This window comes from Streptopelia decaocto, assembly GCF_964273445.1.
Source record: "Streptopelia decaocto genome assembly, chromosome: Z".
NCBI classification, from domain to species: Eukaryota; Metazoa; Chordata; class Aves; order Columbiformes; family Columbidae; genus Streptopelia; species Streptopelia decaocto.
The window spans coordinates 72,725,803-72,752,205 of NC_138657.1; positions in this window are offsets into that span (position 1 = coordinate 72,725,803).

Genomic DNA, 26,403 nt, shown 5'->3' on the forward strand with positions numbered 1-26,403 from the left:
AGGTTGGAAGGGATCTCTGGAGATCACCTAGTCCAAACCTCAGGACCAAGGCAGGGTCAGCTAGAGCAGCACATCTCTGTATTGATGAATGACATGTGAGAAACTGGAGTAAAGAAAATTATGTCCTGAATGGTCATTAATTAAAGGCAAAACATTTGACAGGGGAGTGATGTGGTGGTGCATTTGTCATTTTGAAGAAACATTGGGAAGGTAAAAGTCTGCATGGTCAAAACAGTTTTTTGCAACACCTCTTCAGGGCTAGGTGTTCTTTATTCTTCAAAATTAATTTGCTATCTAAGGCATTGAGCAAGCAAGAGGAGAATTTAAAAATACGAAATTGAAAACCTGAGTATTTCCTAAAATGTTGTAAAGGTCAATACTAAATATTTACTTTGCTCCAAATCAATTTTTTCTAGGGTCATGATGTGGCTGCATTTATCAAGATTTTGACATCTGTCTTCAGCGCAGACAGGAGAGCAGGACAAAATCTCAAGGGTTTTCCCAAGACAAGGAAAATAGTTTGTATCCATTTGTAACTGAGCCTCTAAACCCCAGTTCTGGTGCCCACATTTTAAAAAGAACATGGAAAATTTGAAAGAGAACAAAGAAGAGAGAAGAATAATTTAAGCAATGGACAAAGGTGTCTTGGAATGAGAGATTTAAATCGCCAAACCTATTCAGCAGATCAAAAAGAAGATGAAGAGGTGACTGGATAATAGTGTCTAAGCTCTTTCAGAATAAGCTAACGAGTACCAAAGAGATCTTTAATCTACCACTGAAAGCTACAAGAAAGCAGCTCTGTTGGAAGTTAAAGCTAGGTGAATTAGTACAAGAAAGACAGTGATCTGTTAAACGCTGGTGAGGTGAAAGGTGGATCGTCCAGCCATGAGAGTCCCCAGCACATGCCCGGGCAGATGTTTCCAGGATCATGTCAGGAGCAACAGGGTGCTTGTTTTGCAGAGGACGTGCTGCATGGTGGAAGCCACTTGGATCCTAAATTTACCAGGCTTTGAGGGCCCTAATTAATGAACAGGGTGTCTGTAGATGTCGGGCAACTCAGATGGGGTAGGTAGTTGTTCAAACAAGCTCCCCATATTCCTTCCTGGCTTTGCTTCAGCCTTCGCTTTCTTCAGCTCCTATTTGCACAACTGAATCACTGGCAAACCTGAAGCCTGATAAAGGCTGACAACCTGCAAATGGACTGTGTGTATGAGGCAAGAGGGAACAATTCTTCAAAAAAGCATGTGTTTAGCATGGGGATTTTAGGCTGATTTCCTGAGAGAACAAAGCAGGGTCTGTTTGTCTGTCTTTCAAATGCTTTGGCTAATTTTATCCAAATTAGGCACAGGTATAAAGCCCTCTGAAATGTTGGATTCTTACAGGGTTAGTGGCAATAGGTGAGAAGGAGAAGGAGAACATTTTGCTGTCCCAGATGGGTGAGAAGTTGTTCCATGAACCACACCATAAGGCAGTGGAGAACCCTCACATGAAAGAACCACAGGGGACTTGGCACCGTGAGACCTGCATCCACAGACCTGCTGGGGGTTTGATGGCTGAATGGCAACAAGACATTGCAGGAGCTTGCTATGATGTGTGATCAAGTCTAGAGTCTCTTCCGATGAGCAGTGTGAGCTGTTCTGTGATGCAAACAATGCAAAGCACTCTCCAAAGATGTAAAAGCAAATCCCTCTGTCCTCCCTGTGCTAACCTTTGTTCTTTCCCATTTCCAGAGACTGGCTTTCCCCCATGCTGGCACAGTCATGAAAGCCACGAAGCCAGTAGCTAGTGTGGGCAGAACGAATGCCTTCCTTGAGCTTGCACAGCATATGGGACAAGGCAGCCATGACCCTCATTAAACTCATTTAGCATTAGCCACACACACCTAGGAAACACAAAATGGGAGCAGCAATCCGTGATCCGAGAGTCTTGTCTCTCCTTTGCTCTGCTGCTGACTTGCTGCACTGCGCTGAACAAAAGCTTTTCTTTCCCCCCTTGTGTCCTGTTTTCCTTACTTGTAAAACCAGGATAGTGGAATCAATGGTTCTTTTGCAAAAGAAGCTGGGGTTTAGGGATATTAAAAACACACAGTAAAAGACCTCACCCTTGCAACACAGGTAATGTATTGTTACAGCATCTTTGGGCTTACACCAGAGACCCAAATTCCTACTCCTCCCAGAGGTCTTACTTAGAGAGTAAGGATGGCATAAGGACTGCTCAGGTGAGAAGGACTAGGGGAATTGTTTCATGAGAGCAGGGAAAGAGGCAATTCACACCCTGCTATTCCAGTACGTCCTTGCAGCACAGAGACTCCCGCTTGCTCACATCTGAGACTCTTCTTGAACAGGAAGAGGTAGTTGATGAGGAACCAGGGAGCCTGCACACAGCTCTGAGCTGGCTCACCTGCTCACAGAGAGAGACAGGAGCCAACTCAAGCTGTGATCCAGCACCTGCCTTAGTGGGAATCAACAGGTAGAGGAGGTGATCAGGCAGCAGTGGTGTGGACAATGATGGGGATCCCGTCTCTGAGGGTTTGAGGTGCAGAAATTTAACTGGGCTGAGGTACTTGCAGCCAGACCCTCCACCACCTGCTTTGATGCACCTCTGCTATGAGCCAACCCAGAAAGCTTCTTCTGCAGCTGAGTTTGTCACTCTCCACAAGGATGTAGCCTTGCTAGGACCTGCTGCCCATGTGGATATGTTGTTCCCATTGCACTGGCAATTCTGCTCCCCATTTATCTGACTTCGTGAAGCCTCTACAGCTTAAGTGGGAGCATCTCTCCAGTGCCTATCAGTAGATCATTAATCTGGCAGAGCATGGCACTTACTAATGAGGGAGCACAGGCAAGAAAGAGGAGTGCACACGGACAGAGTTACACAAACTCAGTCTGTCAGAGGACATGTCTAATCAAACACACTTTAAAAACACAGTTTAGAGTGGTAAATGTGTTCTTTTCCATGGGTTTAGCAGCAGGAACCTGGAGACACCGTGGAGGATGTGTCTCAGGGCCATGCTGATTCTTCTGCAGCTGTACGTCTCACTTCCCTCTGCAGGTACAGAGGACATGAGAGGCTTTACATCAGCAGCAAATAGTGCCCAGTGCTGAACTATTTGCAGCTGCCTGAAACCCATTACAATCAGTGGAATGCCTGGTACTGGCTAGTGTAGTCTTACTGCAATGGAGCTTTCTGACTCACCCCCTTTTTTCCTTTGATAAATCCCACCCTGCACACAGTGCTGCAGGAGAGTCTGCTCTTAGAGCGTGGGGTGAGCACTAGCTCTGTCAGAAATAACTCTTTGCTTTTTAAGTATCAGATGTTTCATAGAATTATTTTTCTTTCCAGCTAGGCAATGTCCATTTAAGGCAGCTTAAATAACACTTGACCTGACACTGACGCTGAGACCTGATGTCAGAGGGCGATTTAGCTCTTCAAATTACTGTTTAGTGGCAGAACGTTTTAAAAATAAGCTGAAATGCCCAACACAATTTTTCTGGTGGAGAAGATCAAACGTATCCAGAGGGATTTGATGCCACTCCTGTTTTCTGCTTTGCCATCTCAACATCAGAACTTGGAAAGCTGGTTCCACCTGGGTTCTTTCCCTGTGAGTTTAGTGTAGATCTGAGTTAAGGCTGTTCCTTTTCTGTCTGTGAGTTGTGTGAGCTCTTCTTCCATCAAGGAGGACTCCTGGAAGATTCCCAAGCAGCTAGCCAAGGGCTGGTCACCCCAAGCCTTCCACCCTGTGCTTTCCTGATCCGCTGTAAAATCACCAGTTAATACCTGACTGCCTGAACATTGGCCAGAAAAATGGGGATGTCTTAGTATTTGACTGCATCACCAATATGCATGAGCACCTGTCACCGGAAAGACCTGTCTGTATACGTTTGCATGTGTGAATACACAGCATCCCAGGTCACACACGCAGCCATTGCATGAATGCCCAACTTTGTTTGCATGAGTATCAAACACCATTTTCCTCTCACTTCATATTTGCATTCATATTTGCTTGCTGCTTGCCTTGCTCATCAGTGCATGCACACACATTGCCTCGCCTAGACATACATGGAGAGATTGTAGCACCGGTATTTACATATGAATTTGCAGCTAATGCATTTGTGGACAAGCCTGTGAACAAGTATTTCCCTGCTAGGGTATCTCTGAATAAGTGTTCACATGAGTATTCTTTTGCCAGCAAATTCTCAGATAAATCCTCATCAGTTCATATAAGTGCAAGTACTTGCTTTGGGATTTGCCTGCCAATATGTATCTGAAGATACACTTGCCTGAAAATTCATATCCACATGCAGCTCTGCATGCCAATGTGGGTTCAAAGAATCTAACCTCACGCTTTCCTTTTCTACCTATGCCTTTTCAGCCTGGATTCTGCAGCAATAAGCATTCACAAGAAAAGCAAGCAATGGGGGAGGCGAATGTCTTCAAAGAAAATCATGGCTCTTGTTCAGATGAATAGTGGAGGAGTCTTTTTTTTCTGATACTGTCCTTCCTGCTCTTGTGATATGCATATGACTCTATATGTTTCCATTTGAGGCCTGAGGAACTCTGCTAGTTCCCCCCTGCTGCCCACGAGCCAAAAAGACGATAAGGGAATATAATGAACACAAACAATGGTGGAGACTGAATTTGACTTCTTTTCTCCAGGGACAGGCAGGACTCACAGATGTAGGAATATTATTGAATTCCTTTGGATACATTTGATCTCTCAGCCAAAAAAAGTATGTGGGACATTTCCGCTTATTTTTAAAACATTCTGCCACAAAACAGTAATTCAATTAACAAAAGCTCCCACTGATGTCAGCCCTGAGCTTCAGCCTGGCCGAGCATTCCTCTCTGCTGTGAACACAAAAGCCACCTTAAAGGGGAGCGACCAATCTACATATGTTTGGAAAGGAAAAGCCTTCATGAAATCTTTTATGATTTAAAATGAATGCATGTAATGAACAAAGTGTGTTGCTCATTAAACGCACCCATATGCAAACAGGCTTTTGCCAGTGTGGTTGTGGCATTTCAGCCCAGCTTCAGGTGAGTCTGGAGCCACGAGCGATGTCTAAGCTCATGGTGAGGTACCGCACCACGCTCCCCTCCGATCAGCCTGCTTCCCTTCACTTGCTTCCCTCCTGGCAAAGAAAACAGGAGAGTCAACATCACTGCTCTGTGAAGTCAGCTTCATTTTCATGCATTAACTGAGGGCTCCAAATTCTTCAGGCCAGAGCTCGAAATGTTCGCTTTCCCTGGAATAACTCCCTCTCCCCTCCCCCTCCTCCCGCCCCAAAACCCAAACAATTACCTTGCCATATGTTTTGTAAGAAGCAGTTTTCACAAAAACAACATCCTCTGTGAAATAGAACCTGACAGCTCTCTTTTAATGCAATGTTAAAAGTGAGGTTTTAATCTCATAAACCTCAGGAAATTCAGAAGTTGATCTTCCCCCAGAAGCTTTAACTCTGCCCCTTGTGCATATGCCCTCCAACAGGAGCGCTCACCAGATGAGCACACAAAAATACTTTCCAGCGAAACACTACGTGTATAATTCTGATGCCTCTCAGGTTGCAGGGGAAAGTGCAATTTAAACACAAATCAAAATCAGACAATTAAGGTTACTTATAAAGTAATCTCAGAGACACATTATTCAACATCATTTGGGAATATGCAACAGCATCTGGAGATAAACTGAGACCGAGATGCTGTAGTGGCAATGTGTTTGAAATACCTAGGTAGATGGATTAGAAAGTAAATCAGGCCTCTAGGACACTTACTCATATTCAGCCAGGCTGAGAGCACTTGAAAGTTGTTTCTGTGTCACAGCTGTTCGGAGCCATCCATGAAATAGGTTTCACGGATCTCTGTCCATCCTTGATGAGTGAATCTCTACATGGAAAAAAAAAAAAAAAACGCTGATCTTATCTAAAATACTTTTCCTGAGAGCATAAGACTGTACTGGATAAGCCTTCTCCTGCTCTGAAAGGTACCCCTTGCTCTGGGGTTGCTGTAGTTCACCATCTGGATGGCAGGAGGGAAAGAAAACGGAGCTTCTCAGCCTGCACTGCTTGGTCTGGCCGAGATGATTCCCAGCATAAACAATGGATTTCCCCCTGTCCGCATACACACACATGTGGACACCCAGGGCAACCTCACCATGGCAGAGGAAAGGTCTCATGTCTCTGTGGTCACAAGCATGGTCTCTGCAGCCCCCTGCTCTGCCAGCTCAGGAGCCCTACAAGCACTGTGGGATGCTCAGCCAGGCTCAACCTGAGGGGATCGGTGGAAATGCAGAAATGCACAGTCAGATTTTCTAGGCAACAACACAGGTGGTGGAAGAGAGGGCTGGGACTTTAGCACTGACCCCTCTAATCCAGCATCCTTTCCCTCTAGCCCCCTTCCCTGGGAAAGCGTGCCTTGCCATGGGAAATTAGGAGGCTGCTCAGCTAGAGGAAAGCAGGTACGGACTTCCAATGCTCTGCCATGTACAGGGGTGTACTGCCAGCCTGGGGGAATTTCAGAGTCTGAATAGACCTTGAGGGGCTTTTGAGGGGTTACACAGGCTCATTACAGCTGTGCGAATAGAGGTCGGGAGGACAAGAGGAGAAATAACAGGGAAGAACTTTTCTGGCTGTCTTACTAGGGACCCCAATGGCTCGTTCTTTCTCCAGGATCAAGGCTGAGCTGCCCATCTGCCTTGACATTCATGTGACCTGCAGGGCTGTGTGAGTGGCAGATCTGCACACCCTTGTGTGCCACATCATGACGTCATGGTGAGGGACACCTGGGGAGAGGCACCTGGAGCCCTTCATGTTCAGTGACACCCCGGGACCCAAGGCTGCTGCTGTAAGTGACTTGTGGGAGACGCATGTTTTTGTTGCACCACTTTTCATTTCGTGCTGTGCCAGAGGGTGAGAACAGGAGCTCTGTTGAACTGGGAGCTGATTCCTAGTGTCGTCCTGCCAGATAGCTCCCAGCCCTGGGGAAGGAGCACACAAATAGGTGGGTGGAAAACTCACCTACGGGCATGGACGTGCGGCACATAGGCTTCTGCCTTCATTGCCTGGGGCATTAACTCCACCCAGGCTTGCAGCATCTATGGGCCACTGTGAGTGTGAAAGATAGGTGAAGAGAAATCTGAAGATGAATATTGTGGCAACAGTTATATGCTTCGTGACATTTGTGTATGACCCAGGGCAGCAGCGCCACTGTTCCCATCCCCATCCCACAAAGCAGAATGGCAGAGCAGCAGCTGGGGAAACACCAGCGTTTACCTGATCCTGCTTGACTCACCAGGTCAGAGACCCTTGCAGGGTGTAAGAGAGGGTCTGTCTCTACAGCCTCCAGAGGTTGGTACCCACTGTCCGTCCTGCCACCACTGGAGCTGGTGACCCCAGATCTCTCTGAGCCCAGCCTGCACAGGAGATGCAGAAATTTGAGCAACTCAGGTGCAAACACCTGGTGCCCTCTGCTCACCCAGCCGGCATGAGGAGCCCGACATGCCTCACACAATGCACTGGCTCCTTCCAGCCTCCAGTATTTTGTCTCTCTGAGGCGACAAGGCAAAGCTGTATTTTAGAGGCAGGGATGGATGTTCATGCCAAGTGGCTTTGATCAAAGCCCATGTTTAGTTATCCAACACAAGGGAAACAGCTGGACACGCTCCTGCTGGGGAAAGGTTCTTTCCTTCTTTCTCCAAGCTCAGCCAACTCCAGCATGGCTGGGAGAGATCATTTTGCAAGCTGAGGTTCTTTGAGGAGAGTGATCCTTCTCTTCAGGGTACTGAAGGTTTAGATCAGTCCCTGAAGTATCCTCACAGTCTCCATCATTGCTGTGTTAAGCAATCACTCTCTAATCCTGGAAAACATGTAGGTCTTTGCTCTGGGGGCAGAATTTACATGTATGAGGTGCATGAGGTTCCTCAGCCTGCAAGTGTCAGCCCCCAGCACGAACAGGCCAGTCTCTGGACCTCCAGGAGGCTGCCAAAGGTTGCCCGACCACACCAAGGAGAAGGAGTTTCTCCTCACCAAAGTGCTCATCTCCTAGGGAAGGTTAGAAGGGATCACGTGTCCATCTTGAAATGTCCAGAAATCTTTGTGGTGGGCTTATCCCAATTGGGAGAGGTTTTATGGAGTCTTCCAGTGGGTACAGGAAGGTAAAGGAGCAACAAAAAAAGGATCACAAAATTATCAGCTTTGAAGAGTGAGGTATTTCTGTGGCTGAGCAGAGGCTGGGAGTCCTTGGCTTAAGAAACAGGATGGAACAGCCATGCCGCCTGCTTTGCTGAAACCCAATATCTCCCCCAGCTTCACATGTCCCCATGCTGAGGGCTCCTCTCCCTTTCCCTTTCTTTTTTTCATTTTTTAATTTTTTTTTCCTTCCTAAGGAAAAAAAAAAAAAAAAAAAAGAAGAGAGGAAGGACAGAGCTGGTGCTGTTTTCCTGACATATTTCCCCCAGGGCCCTTGTTGCAGCATCAAATTTCCTTTGAAATGGCTATGTGGGAAATACAGTTTCTTGGGTCACTTCCCAAATGAAAAAGAAAAAAAAAAAAAAGACAATAAAAAAATGAAATAGGAAAATAAAATTCAACATATGAAGAGCAGAAGCCAAATCACAGCAGCTCTCTGTCCCATTTAATCCTTGGTCCTAGTGAGGAGACTAAAAGTGCTGTTGGGAAGAGTAATCTTGCATTAGCATGTTCCCTCTTCTAAATGTCTTCCTGGCCCCCTCCCTGGATTAGCCTTTTTGCCCTTTTTCCATTTAAATTCCACTAAGATTTGGGGCATCTTCTACTTGCAAGCTGAGCGTAGGAGCAGACGGCTGACTGGATACAGTTCCTGGAGTCTATTCCAGACCACCAAAGCAACCCAGAGAAGAGGACAAGCTCCTCTTTAAACACTTGTTTATGATTTGAAGGAAGACAAAGCTAATTATTATGGGAACAAAGATCAGTGTTTCTGTCCTGCCATCTGCCTCTGCTCCTAACCATCCCCTGGCTGTCATCCGTGCATTGACCCACCCCAGACAAACCTGTGCACCGCTGCTCAGCCCTGCATCCCACCCCGCTGCTTGTGCCCTGACTCCTCGGCAGCTGTGCTTGAAGGTGCGGTGAACTCCTGAAAGCTGCAGCCTGGGATCTCCACGAAGACTTCAGCTGCCTGTAAACATCTCCTGAACTTCTCCCAGTGCCTGCTGATACGTGAGAAGCTTTTTGCCACCTGGCCTTCTTGGCAAGCAACAGAGAGTGTCTGTCCCGCTTTGATCTGCTGTGCTCGGGTTTTGAACGGAAGGAGGCTAAAGTGCCTCAGACTGTCAGTTTCTGCCAAACCTGATACAAATAAAGCAAAGGATTGAGCTGGCTTGGGTCAACACTCCAGATTCGTACGCATCCCTGCTTGAACTCTGCTGACAGGCCTGTAAAGTGTGCAAAGTCAGGGGCAAATAGAGCTTTTTCCTTCCCAGGTCATCCTTATATTTTCCACACAGAACCTGTATTTGGACCACTGCTGGTTAATACAACAAGAAGACATCAAAAAATATACCAGGTGAACTATGCAGGACAGTTTTCCTTGGGCTTTGTTCATATCACGCTTGAAAAATGTGTTTTCTTACTGATTACCCAGCCACAGAAATGTGCAAAACACCCAGTTTTTGTGAGAGTTCAAAGCTGATAGCTCTGCTAAGCCGGCTTTTCCATGCACACAGAAAGTCAGCTCCGCTTGCTGTGCCTCATGGTTTCTTTGAGTGACTTTGTCACATCTGGGAACCTCATGGCTACCCTGAAGCTTGATTTTCTGGTCCAGCAGAGCCAGGGCCCCTCCTGACCTTGTTCAATCTAGTGGTGGTTGTGTCGGAGTGAGTTTCCCAATCCTGATCCCAGATCACCTTGTGATCACGCAGTCTGATTTAATCAACAGGACATAACACACTCTGCTGTTTGGCATCTCTTCCTTGCAGTGCATCACCTCCGCATTTCACAAAAATCCCATCAGTACAGACACAGTTTGTCCAAAGGCGCTCCGTTTTTTGTAGATGCTGTTGATGTTCTGGAAATAATTCGGTCACGTTGACCACATCTGTGTCGAGCAAGCTCAAGCAAACCTCTCCCCTCAACCTCTGAAAAATACCTGGATGAAAACTGCTTGGTACTTTAGTTCAGTTTTTTGCTATCTAAAGTGTCTGAATTTTGGAGCAAGCACCTCAGTTGAAAAAACTTGCTGCTTTCTCCAGACTAGATTTCAATCCCCAGAGGAATACCTTAAAAAAAAAGCTTAACAAAGAACTTCATTCACTCATATATCTCCCTCTGGTACTTCTGTCATGTTTGTTAAAAAAGGATGGCTATTTATGCCTTGTTGTTGACTGCATCAAATTGTGAAAAATAAATAATGATGAAAACCAAATGTCATATGTCTTTAATTAATGAACTGTTGAAAAGGACACAGAGTGCCAGGATGTTTGTGGAGTTGGGCTTAAATAGAACTTGCATCTTGGTGTGTATTTATGAAGGTGTTGACTAGAAGGTTTTGTCTATGTAGAACACATTTAATATTTAGCTACGCTGCTCAGCCTGTTCCTGTCGATGACTTACATCAGTAATGTCTGCATGGATGTATCAGGCTCGGTCCTGGCTGGCTGCAGGGACAGTGCTGGTCCTCTCTAGCTGGTGCTTGAGAAAACAGACGGTACATAAAACATGAAAAGTTCACTAAAGTGCAACTCCTTGGATACGTCATTTCCTCAGAGGCAATAACCATAAAACCGAAACGTTTCTGCCATTGCTGGATGGGCTCCAAAAAAAGTTTGTGAGCTTCACAGCACCTTTGGGTTCACCAGTTTTTACAGATATTTTACTGAGAACTTTTGCAAGAGTGATGTTTCTGATCATCCTTGGGGGGAAAAGCACATTTATGCAGACACAAGAAATCCAGCTGGCTGAACAGCTAAAAATACATTTGGCTTGGCATCTTTCCTTGTGCACCAAGACTTTGCATAAACCTTCATTCTTCAGAGTAATGCATGCAACTATGAAATCAGAGCTGCTCTTCTGTGTCACTGTGGGCCCCAAAATGAAATCCATCCCTGTATATGGTATTCTTGGAAGCTCATGGGAATAAAATTATAGACCAGCAACCAGAAAGTTGCTTGTTATCAAAATATTAATACCTTCTATCCATGGCATCATCATCTGGGAGGTACACAAGTTTCAGATCATTTGTTCAGAGACCATAAGAAACCTGCGTGTCCACACTCCATGGAGGCCACAAACCAGTGCTAAATCCTTTAATTCTTGTTATTCTCCAGTTGCAGCTTCCTCCTGACATCTTGTCTGGGCTCTAAAAATGGCAAGTCCAATCAATAAGCCATCCTATAACAGTGAGTATCCTGACCCCAAAGGCAATATCAAAGAATGTGCCATTATTTTACCACTCTGTCATTTTGTCAATGTCAGCTTGAGTAATGGCTGCTATCTTGCATCAAATGCAGTCTACCCTGAAGTTCATTCACCATTAAGATCGTGTCTGCCGAGGAGAGTGCAAGCTCAGCTATGAAATCCCAGACCAAGAAGGACATTTGTTTTGTTGTTGATGTGGTACTGCACCGAGCTATACATCAGCTCTTGTGACATGCTCTTGGATGAAAAGCTGCCATGACAAACTTTAGATACCCTCAGCCCATTCCCAAACCCTTTTTAATCATGATCGGGCACTTCCATTGGGTTTGATTAAGAATATAATGATGCGTGCACTCAGTCAGAAAAAAGGGTGCATCATAACACTGTCCTGTGCCTGGCGGTGGCCAGTAGCAGATGTTTACATGAAAAGTACAAAAACATGGCAAGGATTCAGTGACATTTCCCCTAAGTACTCTGCCAGTCTCCAGTTTCCACCACACAGACATCCCAAGGCAGGTAAGGTCGTGGTGCTTAGTAGCCAGCAGTAGCATACTCCTTCATGAATTTGTCCAGTCAGCTTTTAAATTCACGTAAATTCTTATCATCCACAGAATCTTGAGGCAAAGAGTTGTTCAGCTTAATTATATGTTGTGAGAGGAACTGCTCCCTTCTGTTTGTTTTGAACAAGTGAAGCTTTTTGAATCTTCAGTGTGATTGACATGAGTCAGGTGCTATGGCTGGAACAAAATGGTTGTTGGAACAAAAATATTCTACCTATGTGAAAAGCATGATTGCTTGGGAAGGAGTGCATTTGTGCTCCCGTCATTTATTTTCAAATGTCACAGGTCAACGTTCTGCATTATTACCAGCGGTGAAACTCAATTTGACGCATTATTGTGAGAACTATTTAAAATGTCGAAGGGGGATAGGCATATCTTACCTGTCTATCACACCAAGACGGAAAGCCAATTTGAATAAATTAACCATGACTTGAATCATCTATTTCAGACTCATTGACTACTGCTAAGCTGACTGGGTTTTATTCCTTCCATGTACTGAACTTTGCCTGTAACGATTTTAAGAGTGTGCCTGACAGTCACTACCTCCTTTATACACTAGTTATTTCACCTACAATTTAATCTCACTTTTCCAAAGGTTTCTTATATTCCTTCAGCTTGAAACCTGATAAAGCATCTTCTGGCACCCTTACAGACCTTAGAGAACATACAGAAATTACGAACAAACCAAACTGACTGTCATTAGTGAATAGTCCTCAGGCTCACAACTGAGGTAAAGTCACATTAGCTGTATGAAGTTTGAACTCACAGCAGATCTCACAAGAGCCAGGATTATCAACACCTAGGGTCATTTTGAATCATCCAACAAATTGGGTCAAGCAACCTTCAAGCAGGACTTAAATTAACAAAATCCATCTTGTGTTTCACGTGTTGCTAATGTAAAAGCTTTTCCCTACAGCTGCCTAGGCTGTCTCCTCTCCTTGCGATGACATTCAAACTTGTGGAGTTCCTGGTCACACAGATCTGAGTTCCAAATGAATCTTATGAAAGGGATGTGTTCAGTCAACAGCAAATGTTATGTATCAGCAGAAGTGTCCTGAGAACTGCTATAAAATATCTATGACCCGGATAGGAGTGCCTTTGACTCAAGACTTATTTTAAGCCTGGAGGTCACTTAGAGGAAGGTGGGATAAGCAAGAAAACATGAGAATTTGCATGTCCAGTCATAATGTGTGGACATGTTCAGCCACATCCATCTTTACGAAGCATAAAAGCCCTTGGAGGGTACAGCAAAACACCTGCTTGGGTGCATCAGCTATCCAAGCGGTTCTGTTCCTTGGACTCTTATTCATGACACCTAATAAAAACAATTTCTGTCTGAAAGATGTGTTCTGTGACTTCAGAAAACAATTTTCCAAAGCTGGGGGAACATACGATCTTAACTGAGCAGGGAAAAATGTATATACGTACATATATATATACGTATGTATAGTACGTATGTGTATCAGGAGAGCTTTAATAGGGCTTTACAAGGGCCTAAAAGCAATGATTTCATAAGAAAGAAAAAGAAACAGACAATTTTGGCCAAACACACGTTTCAGTTCAGCGTTGACATGGAGTTAGCAATTAGCCCTAGAATAGCAAAGTAAAACAAGGACATGAAATAGAAATGCAAATCAGTATAAATTTTAAGATAAGAAGTACAGAAAATGGAAAGGAAAAGATGAAAATGGCAAGGACAGATCCAAGTTATTGGACAGGAAGGAGCTTTCTAGGCTAATTAGGAAAAAGAGAAATGCCAGCGGTGTCATGGGCCAATCATGTGGAGACAGAAAAAATGTGAGTAATGATTTAGAGACGGCAGAAACGTTCAATAAATATGTTTGCTCTGAGTTTGGAAAGAAAGAAGAAGATGTGTTTATATCACACAATGATGTTGAAATACTTTCCACTCTACTAGCAACCAAGAAGGAAGTTAAGCAACTTTTTCTAGGGATAAACAGATTTTATGCGAACAGGATCTGCAAACTTGCAGCCAAGAGTCTTCCTAGAACTGGCTGAGGAAATTTCTGACCTCTTGACATCAGTCTTGGACAACTCCTGGAGCACTAGGGAAATTCCAGAGGAGTCAGAGTGCTCTCATTATGTGCCAGTATTAGAAAAGAGAAAGTGGTCTAACCCAAGCAGCTCTCGGGTGGCAAGTCTGACGTTATCTCATCACAACAATGGAAAAACTAATACAGGAGTCAATCAATACAGAATTAACATTTAAGAACATAATTAGGGCTAGTTAACACAGACTAATAGAAAATAGGACTTGTCAAACACTCTCTGATGAGATAAAGAGTTGGGATGATAAGGGTGACCACCCAGATATAATATATTTAGACTTTTATAAAGCTTTGACTTTGCAGCTCATGATAGTTTGATTGAAAAATTAGTGTGGTACAATGTCTGTGAAGCACTCCTTAAATGGATTAGGAACTGCTAAGCAATCTCCTAAAAAGTAGTTGTTTATGAGGCATCAAGGGCAGATGGGGGTGTTTCTGAGGGGACAAGGCCTGTAGGAGTTGTAAGGAAGCCTGGCATGACTGTGTCTTGTCATCCATAATCTGGGAGGAAAAACAAAATTGCTGTTAATGAAGCTATCGGTTGACACAAAGATCAGGCAGGTAGGCAGGGCTTACAAGGACAGGACACCTATTCAGAGCTGGGGACCTGGGCCTGCCTTAGCAGAGAGTGTTCTCCTACAGGAAAAAGCAAAGTTGAGTATCTTGAGCCAGGCTCCGTAGGAAGTATTCACACTGTAACATTCTGCCTCTGGAAAGCAGAGAACAGAGAACTGGGGAAAATCCAAGAGTTAGTAAAGGGCGAGCAATTAATCATCAACTCCCTCCTTTGACATCAGATTTGTTGTGTGATATTTGGTTGGATAAACAAGATAAAAGGAATAATGAGTAGAAGCAAAAATGAGCATAGGGAAGGTGTTTTAACTTTAGGAATGGTCAGTGTGACACTGCACACAAAAGTAATCCCAGGGTGGAAGAGAGCAAATGCCCCTGTTTTAGGAGCTCTGGGCCAGGTATAGAAGATAAGCTCTGAATGCCTCCTTTGGCACGTGGCTAGCTGAATTTCTCTCCAGGGGTGGGTGAAGCTGGAGTGCAAATATTCCAAATTGCTGGCTGCAGTTCAATGGCATGAATTCTATTTCCTTATTACTCGCTGAAGCAGGTCGTCTGAGTCTTGCCCTCAACCTCTTTAGATAACAAGATCATGAGGCAGGCTGCACCAGCACATACACATCTTAGAGGGGATGATACAGCTGCTAGTAAAGATTTTCAGGAGCTGTTCAATACACTGAGAAAGGGACCAGTGGCAATATCCTGGAGTCAAATTCAAGTTTGGAAATACATCCAAATTTTTAATTCCAAATATGGTTAGAGAAAATACTGAATGGAAACATATAAGGTTCTGTCTTCTGATGTCCTCAGGTAACAGGATACCATCTCAGGCTATTTTAACCAAGCACAAGTTGTCAACATATACTCAGAATTAATATAAAAAATTAATTGTTCTTGAAAAAGAACTCCTTTAACACTATGCATTTCTGAGTCTGTTTGTGCAGCAGAAGATTCCTGGATTCTCATGATGGAGATCCAGTCAGCTCTTCAGTCCTTTTGCAGTGTCAGTTTTTCAGGTGACTGCATGTTTCAGCAACAGTGAAAGAGGTTCCCTTCCTTCCCTTCCATGAAGGTGAACAGAGGGAAAGGCAAAAAGAAAAAAGAGAAAAAGAGAGAAGGCAGGACAAGTGGGAAGAGAGATTCAATTAATCAAAGAGCAGATTGTAAGTTTAAAATAAATTAAAAAAAAAAAAAAAAAGAAAGAAAAGAAAAAAGATCAGATGTGAGAATGAGCAACAGAGCAGTCAGTGTCCTTTTAGGTAGTCCACGTTCAATTGGACCATATTCACTTGTGTTGTGGTGCAAGACACAGCTTACCACGTGTCTCACCTCCGCAGCTAAGAACTGTATCTTCCTTTTACAAAAGGGATGTGAAGTAAATAAATGTAAGATGCTCAGAGTTTGGGAAGTGCTTACAGTCTCACTGCTTCCCTTGAGTATTTGTTTTAAGCTCTACTTCCTAGTGATGCTTTGGCTGTTATTTTGTAGCCTATGTGTAATTTGCTGGTGGGTCTTGTTTTGGTCTTAAGGAGTTGTAAGTGTGCATCTCACTGATGAAGATCCACACTCGGAGTCCACAAAATGAAAGTTTTGTTGATAATGGAAAAACTGAACATACCAAAGAGTTTGAACTGCACTTCTGGGTCTTCATATGGAGATTCAGAGTCAGGGATGAAAAATACCTTGGGTAGTTATCAGTTACTTGGATTCAGGTGTCTGCATACAGCCATACGTCAGAAATTTGAGCTCTCTGGGAACTACAGCTGAGTTCAGTTGCCTACCCGTAGACATTTAGTGCCATCTAAGATATCGCAGGATGTCCAGGACAACCACGCAGGTCTTGCAAAGTCAGTGCAGGACCTATAGGATACCCTCTTTTCTGAGCCAGCAGGAAGCCTGAAGGGATCCCGCAGGTCCCAGATGGGTCTAGACTGCTATGAATCTGTAAACTGAGCCACAGCCAATACTGTAATTGTACAACTCGATGTAACTGGGCTACGATAGGAGCTTAAATCCCACAATAGATGTCATGCACGTAGCTTACATGCAGACACCCACACAGCAGACATTTACGTTCACTCAACTGAGAAGAGAGCAATTCAGCTGATCATATGTCAGTGTCTAAGTCAGGGTAGTCAAAATAGCTCTCTGGACACCCACAGGACCTTGGATACCCAGTTCCTCTGTATGTAAGAGACTTGGGCATCTTAAGTTGGAGTTTCACTTGCCCCTTATCTACTCACAGTTTATAGCCTCCCTGGATAACGCACTTCATGGACTGCTTATCTTTCACTTCACCTCCCTTGTTGCTGGCTCTTTATTCACATGTGCAAGCTACTGACCACACCAGTGACAACACCAGTCATCTCAAAGGCCTTCTGAAGCCAAGTATCATTGCACCCACATTAGTATTCCCCAGGCAAACCCTCTCTCCTGCCTGTACCCCTGCAAGACCATCACCCCACCTCATGATAAAAGCCCATCACCATCCTAGTGACTGCGTGAGTGAAGAACTTGGGTGTGCACAGTGCTACTTTCTCACCAGGACATCGTGCCTCCCTGCTTGCTCAGACTGCTCCCTCCTGGCTCCTCAACTCTGGCTGGTGTCCTTTTGTCACTGGGAAGACAACAGTCTGTACAGGGAGCCAGGAGGATGGAGTCAGTGCACCAGTTTGTAGCACACAACAGGAATGAGGGAGAACAGCTGTCAGAGCCTGTCCATGCCACTTTCCTTTGTGATCCTGGGAAGGAGGCACTAAAGACCATTCCTACTTCAAAAGAAAAGGTGTGGGGGTGCCTGAAAGGATGAGCAACCATCAGCAGAGATTCATCCCTCCCCAGCACAAACCTTAAGTGTTTTATTTACCTCAGGTGCAGAGGCACAGAAGTCAGAGAGGTACTGTGCATCTTCAGGCTGGTACTGAGCATTTTAATGCATATGAACAGCACGTTGACTTCATTAAAGTGTTCGATTAACGCCAGAAAGGACCCACTCCAGCAGCTGCATTTATCACTAGGGCGACGGCATATTTAGAGAGTTATTTGGTAGGCCCTTAGCATAATCAGAATAGATTAATCTACCTTAGAGGAAAAGAACAAAGAAATAAAATAAAATAAAATAAAATAAAATAAAATAAAATAAAATAAAATAAAATAAAATAAAATAAAATAAAATAAAATAAAATAAAATAAAATAAAATAAAATAAAATAAAATAAAATAAAGTAAAGTAAAATAAAATAAAATAAAATAAAATAAAATAAAATAAAATAAAATAAAATAAAATAAAATAAAATAAAATAAAATAAAATAAAATAAAATAAAATAAAATAAAATAAAATAAAATAAAATAAAATAAAATAAAAAACAAAACAAGACGTAGCTTTTAATAGCCACATAACTGCACTATGAATATTTATTGTGCCCATCCTTTGAGTGGGGACATGATAAGGTAGCGAGCAGAAGCTGGACAAGGCAATGGGCAGGACCATTCAGTAATTCATGCCCTTCTCCATAGGGTGATTGCTATTGATGTCAGCAAGCGTGTCTGGCATGGTCTGGCTCTGCAGACCATCCTCAAAATAGTGACACATCCTGCTTACTCCTAGGAAACCCACTGTCCTCCCTGCCCTCATGGGGGCAGTCAGCTCCAGCACATGATTCAGACCCAGGAGAATGTGGATTCAGAAGTATCTCCCTAAGGTCATGCTGAGATCTAGCATGGTCCTGCTGTGGTCTCCTCAGCTAGGACCCCACAGGCAGATGCCATGATTCCAGGCACAAGCATCCCTACAGGGTTCAGTACCCTGGGTCTATCTTTCATCACACTTGAGTCAGAACAAAGACCCCATGTCCCATACCTGAAGACAGCCAACAGCAGATACATGGATGAGATTAGAAGAATAAGGCAATCCTACTGTTCCAGTCACCAGCAATTTGTGAACCAGGGACATCCTGAGCCACTGATGATATATTGACAGTTAATGATTCTCAACAGAACCATCCTTCCACAAATTGGCTCCTTCCTTCTGTTTCATCCCCATTCTTCATCTCTCCCCAGGCTCATCACCACTCTCCAAAGCAATGAGTTTCCTTTTTTTACATTTATTTTTTATACCTTTGAGTTTTGGAACCTTCAAATTAACGGTCCTAAAAATAAGTGATTACTGAAAGGAGGCTTAAAGAAGGAGAGAAGGGGAGAAAGAAAGAGAAAGAAAGTTAGAGGCAAGAGGTTGCCCTTTGGGAACTGGAGAACTCAGTGCAGAACTCAGATCTGAGGACTAGCTTAACAGTTGAGACATTAGTGTATGCATTTGTGTGTGATGAGTTTACTGGGAATCAGGACAGTGGTGTTTTAGCAAGAAAATCCCTAATAAAGGAGGAATGATGAGGACCATATTTACAAAAAGGGTATTTAACAACTACTGTAGAGAAAGGGGGATGGAAGAGTACTTCACTTGGAAAACAAACAAACAAACAAAAATCCTATATGGAAATTCTCATTAATCTCTGGAGGCTGTTAGGACAAAGTAAGAGATGAAATCTGATCACTAAAGTGTGAAGCAGAGGGATTTTAGCCCATTTTAACAGCAAATCTCAGTGCAGCTCAAATACTGAAGCTTTCTGTCCGATGTTTCTGCGTGTACATGTCACTATAACAAACAAAACCTCGTATAGGTCACTCTGCCTGTACACAGAGGCAAATGTGTAGATGAAAGCAAAGATCAATATTTTTTTATTTAGTTGCACTGCTAAAGATGTCAGTATCTTTAATTCTCTCTGCCTCATTCTCTAATATACATGACCTTTAACAAGCAGGACTTACAGTTTGACAGCAAGGACTATTGAAAAATGCGAGAAAATCCTAGCTGGATTAAATTTTTAGTCCATTTCATTTTCATCTGCTGCTTACAGCCAAGTTGTACGTGGATCTCAAACTAAAGATGGCAATTTGGGAGGCAATTTTCTTGAATTGCAGGTACAGCAGGATGTAGAGGAAAGTAATGGCAGGATCAGGCAGTTAGACATGGCATAAACATTTAAGTTGCCGGTTAGATTTAATAGATTTTCATTCATTCACTTTCTTTCCCTCTCTCATTTTTTTAAGAAATATCCATGAATGGAGGACAAAAAAGTACAAACCAAACCAAACAAAAAAACCACAACAACAACAAAAAATCAACACCTTACTGGTAAAGGGCAAAATTATTGGCTTTGCAATTCCCAGTGGAGTTGGTTTTCTCCCATTGACAAAACATCTAATTGAAGCACCTGCTAGTGGGTGGGCAAGAGCTCCCAGAGATGCTGCAGCAAGGTCACCCTGCTTCCCACAGAGAAGGTGCAACCCATAGGTAAGCGATGCATCGCTGCTGTGGCTTTTCTGATCTGGCTGGTGTTTGTGAACCAGGGGCTTTTCTTGTTCTTCATACTCCAAAATAAAACAGTACAGGCAGCACTTCTTTGTATTTAACCAGAATTTTGTGGATTCTGGATTCTCCTGCTGAGTATGCAGTATGAAAATGGGTCTTGCAAGCAACCGTGAGTGTACGTCCCTTGAAAATCACATCCATAACTCCTCATCGTGGCTTCTCAGATCCCTTACCCAGAGCAGGCAGGCAAAGGTTTCAGAATACCCACTGGATAATGGGGTATCACCCTCATGTGTGTTTGCTGACTGACTGGCAGCTTGGCCTTCAGTGTTGGAGCATCCCAAGGCCATGGATGGCTACACCATACAGGTATCTGTAGATGGAGAAGGGCAGTGCCCCTCCATCTGCTGGAACGTCCCAGACAGGATATCAAATGCACTGAGCTTGCCCTGGCCATGACAATGAATAGGGAATGAAATTCAGCAGCACTCAGAGCAGGTCCACAGGCTTGGAAACCAGCAGTGCACCCCATCAGTTGAGGTTTCATCCTGTACTGGGAGCAGAAAAGCACCCAGGTGCCACAGATTCAGGATTTCTCACAGGACATTTCTCTGCTCACCTCTATCAGTCATTTCTGCAAACCCCAACTGCCGTGAATGTGGCTTGAATTCAAAACAGATGCAGTTGTCCAGAAACCTGGAATTTCAGATAAAGCCAATTACGTTCAAGGTGTGTGCGGTATTTCAGGAGACAGATGGACCTTTTGACAGCTGTCCAGAGGAAAACAGTGAAAACAATGTAAGAAGAGATCAAAGACACTGGGGCTTTTTAGTCTTGAAAATAGAAGCCCAAGACATAAGCATAGCTTTTAAAATGTTCAAAAAGCTGTTTCACATCAGAAAGGAATCCTCTACAGGCACTGGGGATGGGACAAGAAGTCCTGGACTAGGAGGATGGTTCAGATTAGATGTTAGGAAACCTCTAACACTAGGAATAATGAAGTGCCAGGACAAGTTGCGTGGGGAAGAAGTAAAGTCTTAATTTCTTGAGGCATCTACAAAGAGGTTAAACACATACCTGTCTAGGAAGGAGACAATCCTGCCTCATGGCAGATAATGAACACTTGGTCTCTCCTAATTCTACCTCCTCTTGCCATATGATTTCTGCAACAGACGGAGAAAATGTACCTTGCTAAAAGAAGTCCCTGTGGCCAGGGAGCAGTATTATTATTTGTAGTCCTTTCCTTTGGATGATTTTGCCATAGGACTGACACATTTTGCAGAGGACTGGCTCCTTCCATCGGGAAGTGTCCAGGATGACTTGGCCTGAAGGCCAGTCCATGAGCAGACATGGCACTGTGGCTTAGCTCATTGGCAGTAACTCCTGGACGCTTCAGGATCCTGATTGCTTGCAACCACCTTGCTCCCATCTTGCACGAGGCACCAGCAACCTGTGATGGGTGTTATATCAGCAACAAGTGTGAGCAGAATCAGGTCTGTGAAGCACGCACAAAATCAGGTGTGTGTTTCCTTATGGAGGATGATTAATTAACCCAAAGCTGGGACATCACAGGCACATGTCTGCCTGAGTCACCTTTCCCCATTGCACACAGTAGGGACAGAAATCTTTGCAATGCAAGTCTGGAGATGACGCCAAGGGGCGTACTGGGTGCTGGAGCCTCCAGCTGAGCCCCAAATGCTCTGTGTTGCATCCTGCACAGCAGGCAGTTGCTGTCAATGCAGCCAGCACAAACACTGAAAGCCACACAGTGCTCCTTCAGAGACTGATAGGCTAGCAGACTGCTGGGTGCTTACACCGTTTATTCAGTGTTCTCCTCTGCAGGCAGAGAGCAGCAGTATTTGGAAATTAGAGGGAAACTGGAGGAGGCATGAACAGCCCACAGGGAAACACAAGCAGTGCAGGGAAAGGGAGGTCGATTTGCTTGAGTGCAAAAACAGAGCATTACACATGCAAATACTATAATTTACCAGGGCAGCAGGCATACATGGGCAGGGTGCCTGTACACCCCGGGAATACACACAAACATACACACACAGTTACCCCAACCATAAAGAAACAGTCATTACACTTGTATACACAGATGCAGTGCCTGTGGGCTGACTCTGAATGCACACAAGTTGTATTCACCATCACAGTTGGTATATTTGCAGGCAGACTGTAGCTGCACACACATACACACACATTCTCATAAGCTGTATAGGCACATTCAATACATTGCAGACATACAATAAGTAGACCATCACATTACACATGCGAGTACATACAAGCGAATGCACATATGGACTGTAACCATGTGTGTCCAATGGATGCACAAAACCTCCACTTTCCCTGTTTCAGGTAGCACAGTCCCAGTGCATGGCATATTACTCTATTTGTGGACACCATTGTCATGTACTCAAAGACATTTTCCACCTGCCCGACACTTGCTGGCCATCTCTGCAAGACCTTCACACACTACTGGCACCGGCAAACCTCTGCAGTGCTGGACAAAGGGAGCCCCAGAGATGTGTCCTGCTTGTCAAAATGTCATCCTGTGTGAGCCCAGCAAAATGCTCATGTGGATTTAGATTCTGCAGTTGGTGGCCTGCTATGGTAATGTCTTTCCTGTAGCTTCAATAGCTTTTAAAAAATCCTAGCATGACATTCAGATAAAAGTTGCAGCTGAAGAGTCAGGAAATTCCCAGGTTAATGCTGCATGGGACAGCTTGAACTCTGCCTGCCTGTGAATCCAATGCGAGAGGGCGAGCAGGATGGAAGTTGCCAAAGCTTTAACATTGCTGAGCAACTCGATTCCCTCCTGGGGCTCCTCGGCTCAGCTGGAAGGTTTTTTGTATTGACATGTGCACCATTTATTTTGGCTGCACAAACGCTGTCTCCAACAACCCTGTGGATCCAGCTGCATCAGGAGAGGGACTGCACACACAGCCTTGTGTCCCCACTGGGTACCAGTGCCACAGCCTCTCCTGGCCATGCTGGGAGGGGACAGTTTGATGGATGGGGTCAGGCTGCCCTAGGGGTGCCGTAGAGGGGATGATTACTGCAAAGTCAGATTTTATCCCCGCTGATGCAAGTCCTGCTTCATTAGCTGCGCAACAACCAGCCTGCATGAGGCAGAACTGAATAGCAATTTGCCACCACAGCTCCCCTTGGCTTCCAATCAGACCATTTACCTGGGGGGCAAAGCCTGCGTTTAAGTGGCTCACTTCAGAAACCCCTACTCAAAATGCTCTGCTAAAGCATTTCCAACACAGAAATCTCCACAACCTCCAGTCTCAGCAGCGAGGCCGAGAGCTGAATGAGTCACAAAGGCTCAATTTCCCTGCCGCACTCCCGGGGAATAACATTTGCTTATCGACCCCTACCTGGGGCTTTTCGAGGATTAGTCATTAATACAGCCTGGCTGGGGAAGGGATGCAGAGCTGGTGTAAGCCAGCCTGCTCCTTTGCTCTCAGGGAAGTTTGCTTTATGCTTTCACCATGTTTTGTTTGTTTGTTTTGTAATAAATTTGCTCTTTGCTGTGCTGTACAAGCAGCAGGCACTGGCATTTTTCTTTCAAGAGGGAGCACCCAGACCCAGATGTGACAGACTGTGTAGGGAAAAGGATTTGCCTTTGCTGCTTTGTCTTCTGCAGAGCAAGAGACTATGATTCCCTGGGGCTGCCTGTCAATCTGGTTTCTTTCACAGGTACTAAAGTCAATCACAAACATGTATGAGAAGTAAACCTGCCAAGACAGGAGAAAACCAATGAAAAACAATCAGTGTTTGCTGAAAGGGAGAAAAGCTGAGCAGCACAACACTAATTCCCACTTTCTAACATGGTGCCACAAGATACAGGAAGCTTTATGAAATATGGCCAAAGAATAATTATTCTTGAAAGGCTGGTATTTGGCAGACACGTCTCCTTTGCAAAATGTTCCCTTTGCTGGGACTCAGATTAGGTCTGACATGCAAGATTGGAGAATGATCAGCTGTACCATTAGTTACTGTCCTGGGAAGTAAAGACGTGGAACGTTGCTCAAAAGGGAGGATACTAAAACAAGAATAAAGTTTCCCATTCTGTTTGGATTGGGATGAACACACCAGCATACACTAGTGCTCTCAGGGCTCAGACAGGCTGCAAGACGTCTCCTCCCTGACCAAGATACCCAAGGCACAGTTACCGAGGTCACAGTTTGCCTTGTATTTGCACTCACCTCTGTGTGCACAGTCGGTTTCAGTGGCTGGTGGCTGCATGTCCCTGAGTGGAAACATCAGACCTTAATGCCAAGGTTACACATTTACCCCAGAAGCATGCACTGAGTATTCTCAGTCGTGAGCCTCGGTAGGTCCCACCTCAGTTGTCTGGGGCTAGAAGGTTCCTTGGTGTGGCACTAAGCCATGCACAGCATCTGCCCTGTGCCACAGTTGACACCACCCATACTCCCGGAATATCCTGCTGCCCCATTATGCAGGTGATACAGTGCGTCCTTCTTTCAGAGGGGCATCGGAGACCTTGAGTGCCCTTGTATAGGCTGGGCTTTCACTTGAGGCCTTAAAAACAAGTGGACATGATGATGTGGTTATGGTGAGGGGTGATCTCCAACCAGTGCTATCTAATGGGAAATTCCTTCTGCGCGTATGAAATCTGAGGAGCAATGCTGCACTCTGCATGCGGAACTAGCTTCCTAACAAAATCATCGTTATTCTAGTCCAAGCTGAAATCTTACTTGGGGTCAGCACTGCCTAAGGCTGGCCTGACTGTGAGCTCTTATTTTGCAGACATCGAGTCCCTACACAGATCAGAGCTCCAGTAGTAAACAGAGCCTCTGTTCCCTGTACCTTCTACTTGCTTTGGTACCTTTGCAGGAAGACCATTAAGCTATTGGAGATGAGCCAGCAATTCAGAGGCAAATCAAAGCCAACAGCCCCAGACTGCAGCCTTACCGTCTTCCAGCATAACAGGCTGCCTGCAGGCAAGTTCAAACAAATGTTGCTGCAGTGCCAATCTTTCAATACAGGTACAAAACAGACATCATGGTTCAATACAGCCGTATCGCACTCTGACATACAAATAACTGGTTTGCGACATGAAGGAACAAGCCTCAATAAATCTTCTGGAGAGAAAAATCAAGCTTATTTGGAGAAGGGAGCTGCTTCCAAGTTTCTGCACAACTTTGCAGGGAGGTGGGCTTGGCTCTGTGGGAAGGGAGGAACCATCAGATCAATTTGCATGTCTATGAACAGCAACAGGAGTGTGATGCACCTGTCTACTGCTGTTAAATAGTACAAGAGCTCAGAAGTGATAAGGCCATTTAAATGTGTTCAGGTTGATCAAAGCTAAGTACATCCATGGAAGAAAAGGCAGAAACACAGCGAGTTAGACTCAAATGCTGAATACACTTGGCTATCCTGGGGTGTATTAGAAGTGGGGTGGTTAGTAGGTCGAGAGAGGTTCTCCTGCCCCTCTACTCTGCCCTGGTGAGACCACACCTGGAATATTGTGTCCAGTTCTGGGCCCCTCAGTTCCAGAAGGACAGAGAACTGCTGGAGAGGGTCCAGCGCAGGGCAACAAAGATGATGAAGGGAGTGGAGCATCTCCCTTATGAGGAAAGGCTGAGGGAGCTGGGGCTCTTTGGCTTGGAGAAGAGGAGACTGAGAGGTGACCTCATTAATGTTTACAGATATATAAAGGGTGAGTGTCACGAGGATGGAGCCAGGCTCTTCTTGGTGACAACCAATGATAGGACAAGGGGTAATGGGTTCAAACCGGAACACAAGAGGTTCCACTTAAACTTGAGAAGAAACTTCTTCTCAGTGAGGGTGGCAGACACTGGAACAGGCTGCCCAAGGAGGTTGTGGAGTCTCCTTCTCTGCAGACATTCAAAACCCGCCTGGACGCCTTCCTGTGTAACGTCATCTGGGTGTTCCTGCTCCAGCAGGGGGATTGGACTGGATGATCTTTTGAGGTCCCTTCCAATCCCTGACATTCTGTGATTCTGTGATATTTTGCCAGTGAGGGTGAGCAGGTGCATCTCTGGGGATGACCCAAGCCACTGCCCCCTCTTCTTCTGTTGGAGCACAATTTACAGCCACTGCTAGAGCTTACATTGCTTGGGATTGACCCTGGAGGAGCTTTGCAGAAGAAAGCTGTGGCTTTCCTCTGTGAGCAGCAATCCCATGCACAAGAGGCTACTCCTCAAGCAGTATATGTTTGCTCTGCTAGCAGATGTATCCCAGGGCAGAGCATCTCATGGGCATGCGTTAGAAAGAAGCACAATCTCACTGTTGTCTCATGGCTAAAGGGCAAGTAGAGGATGCCACTGGCCTGGCAGATCCCTGCTGCAAGGTTATTTCTTTCTCTGCTGTTTTCCTCCATGCTTTTTCTGTCTCACCTATATACCCTGGGAGCTGTGCAAGGCAAGAACTGTCAAAAATTGTGTATATCA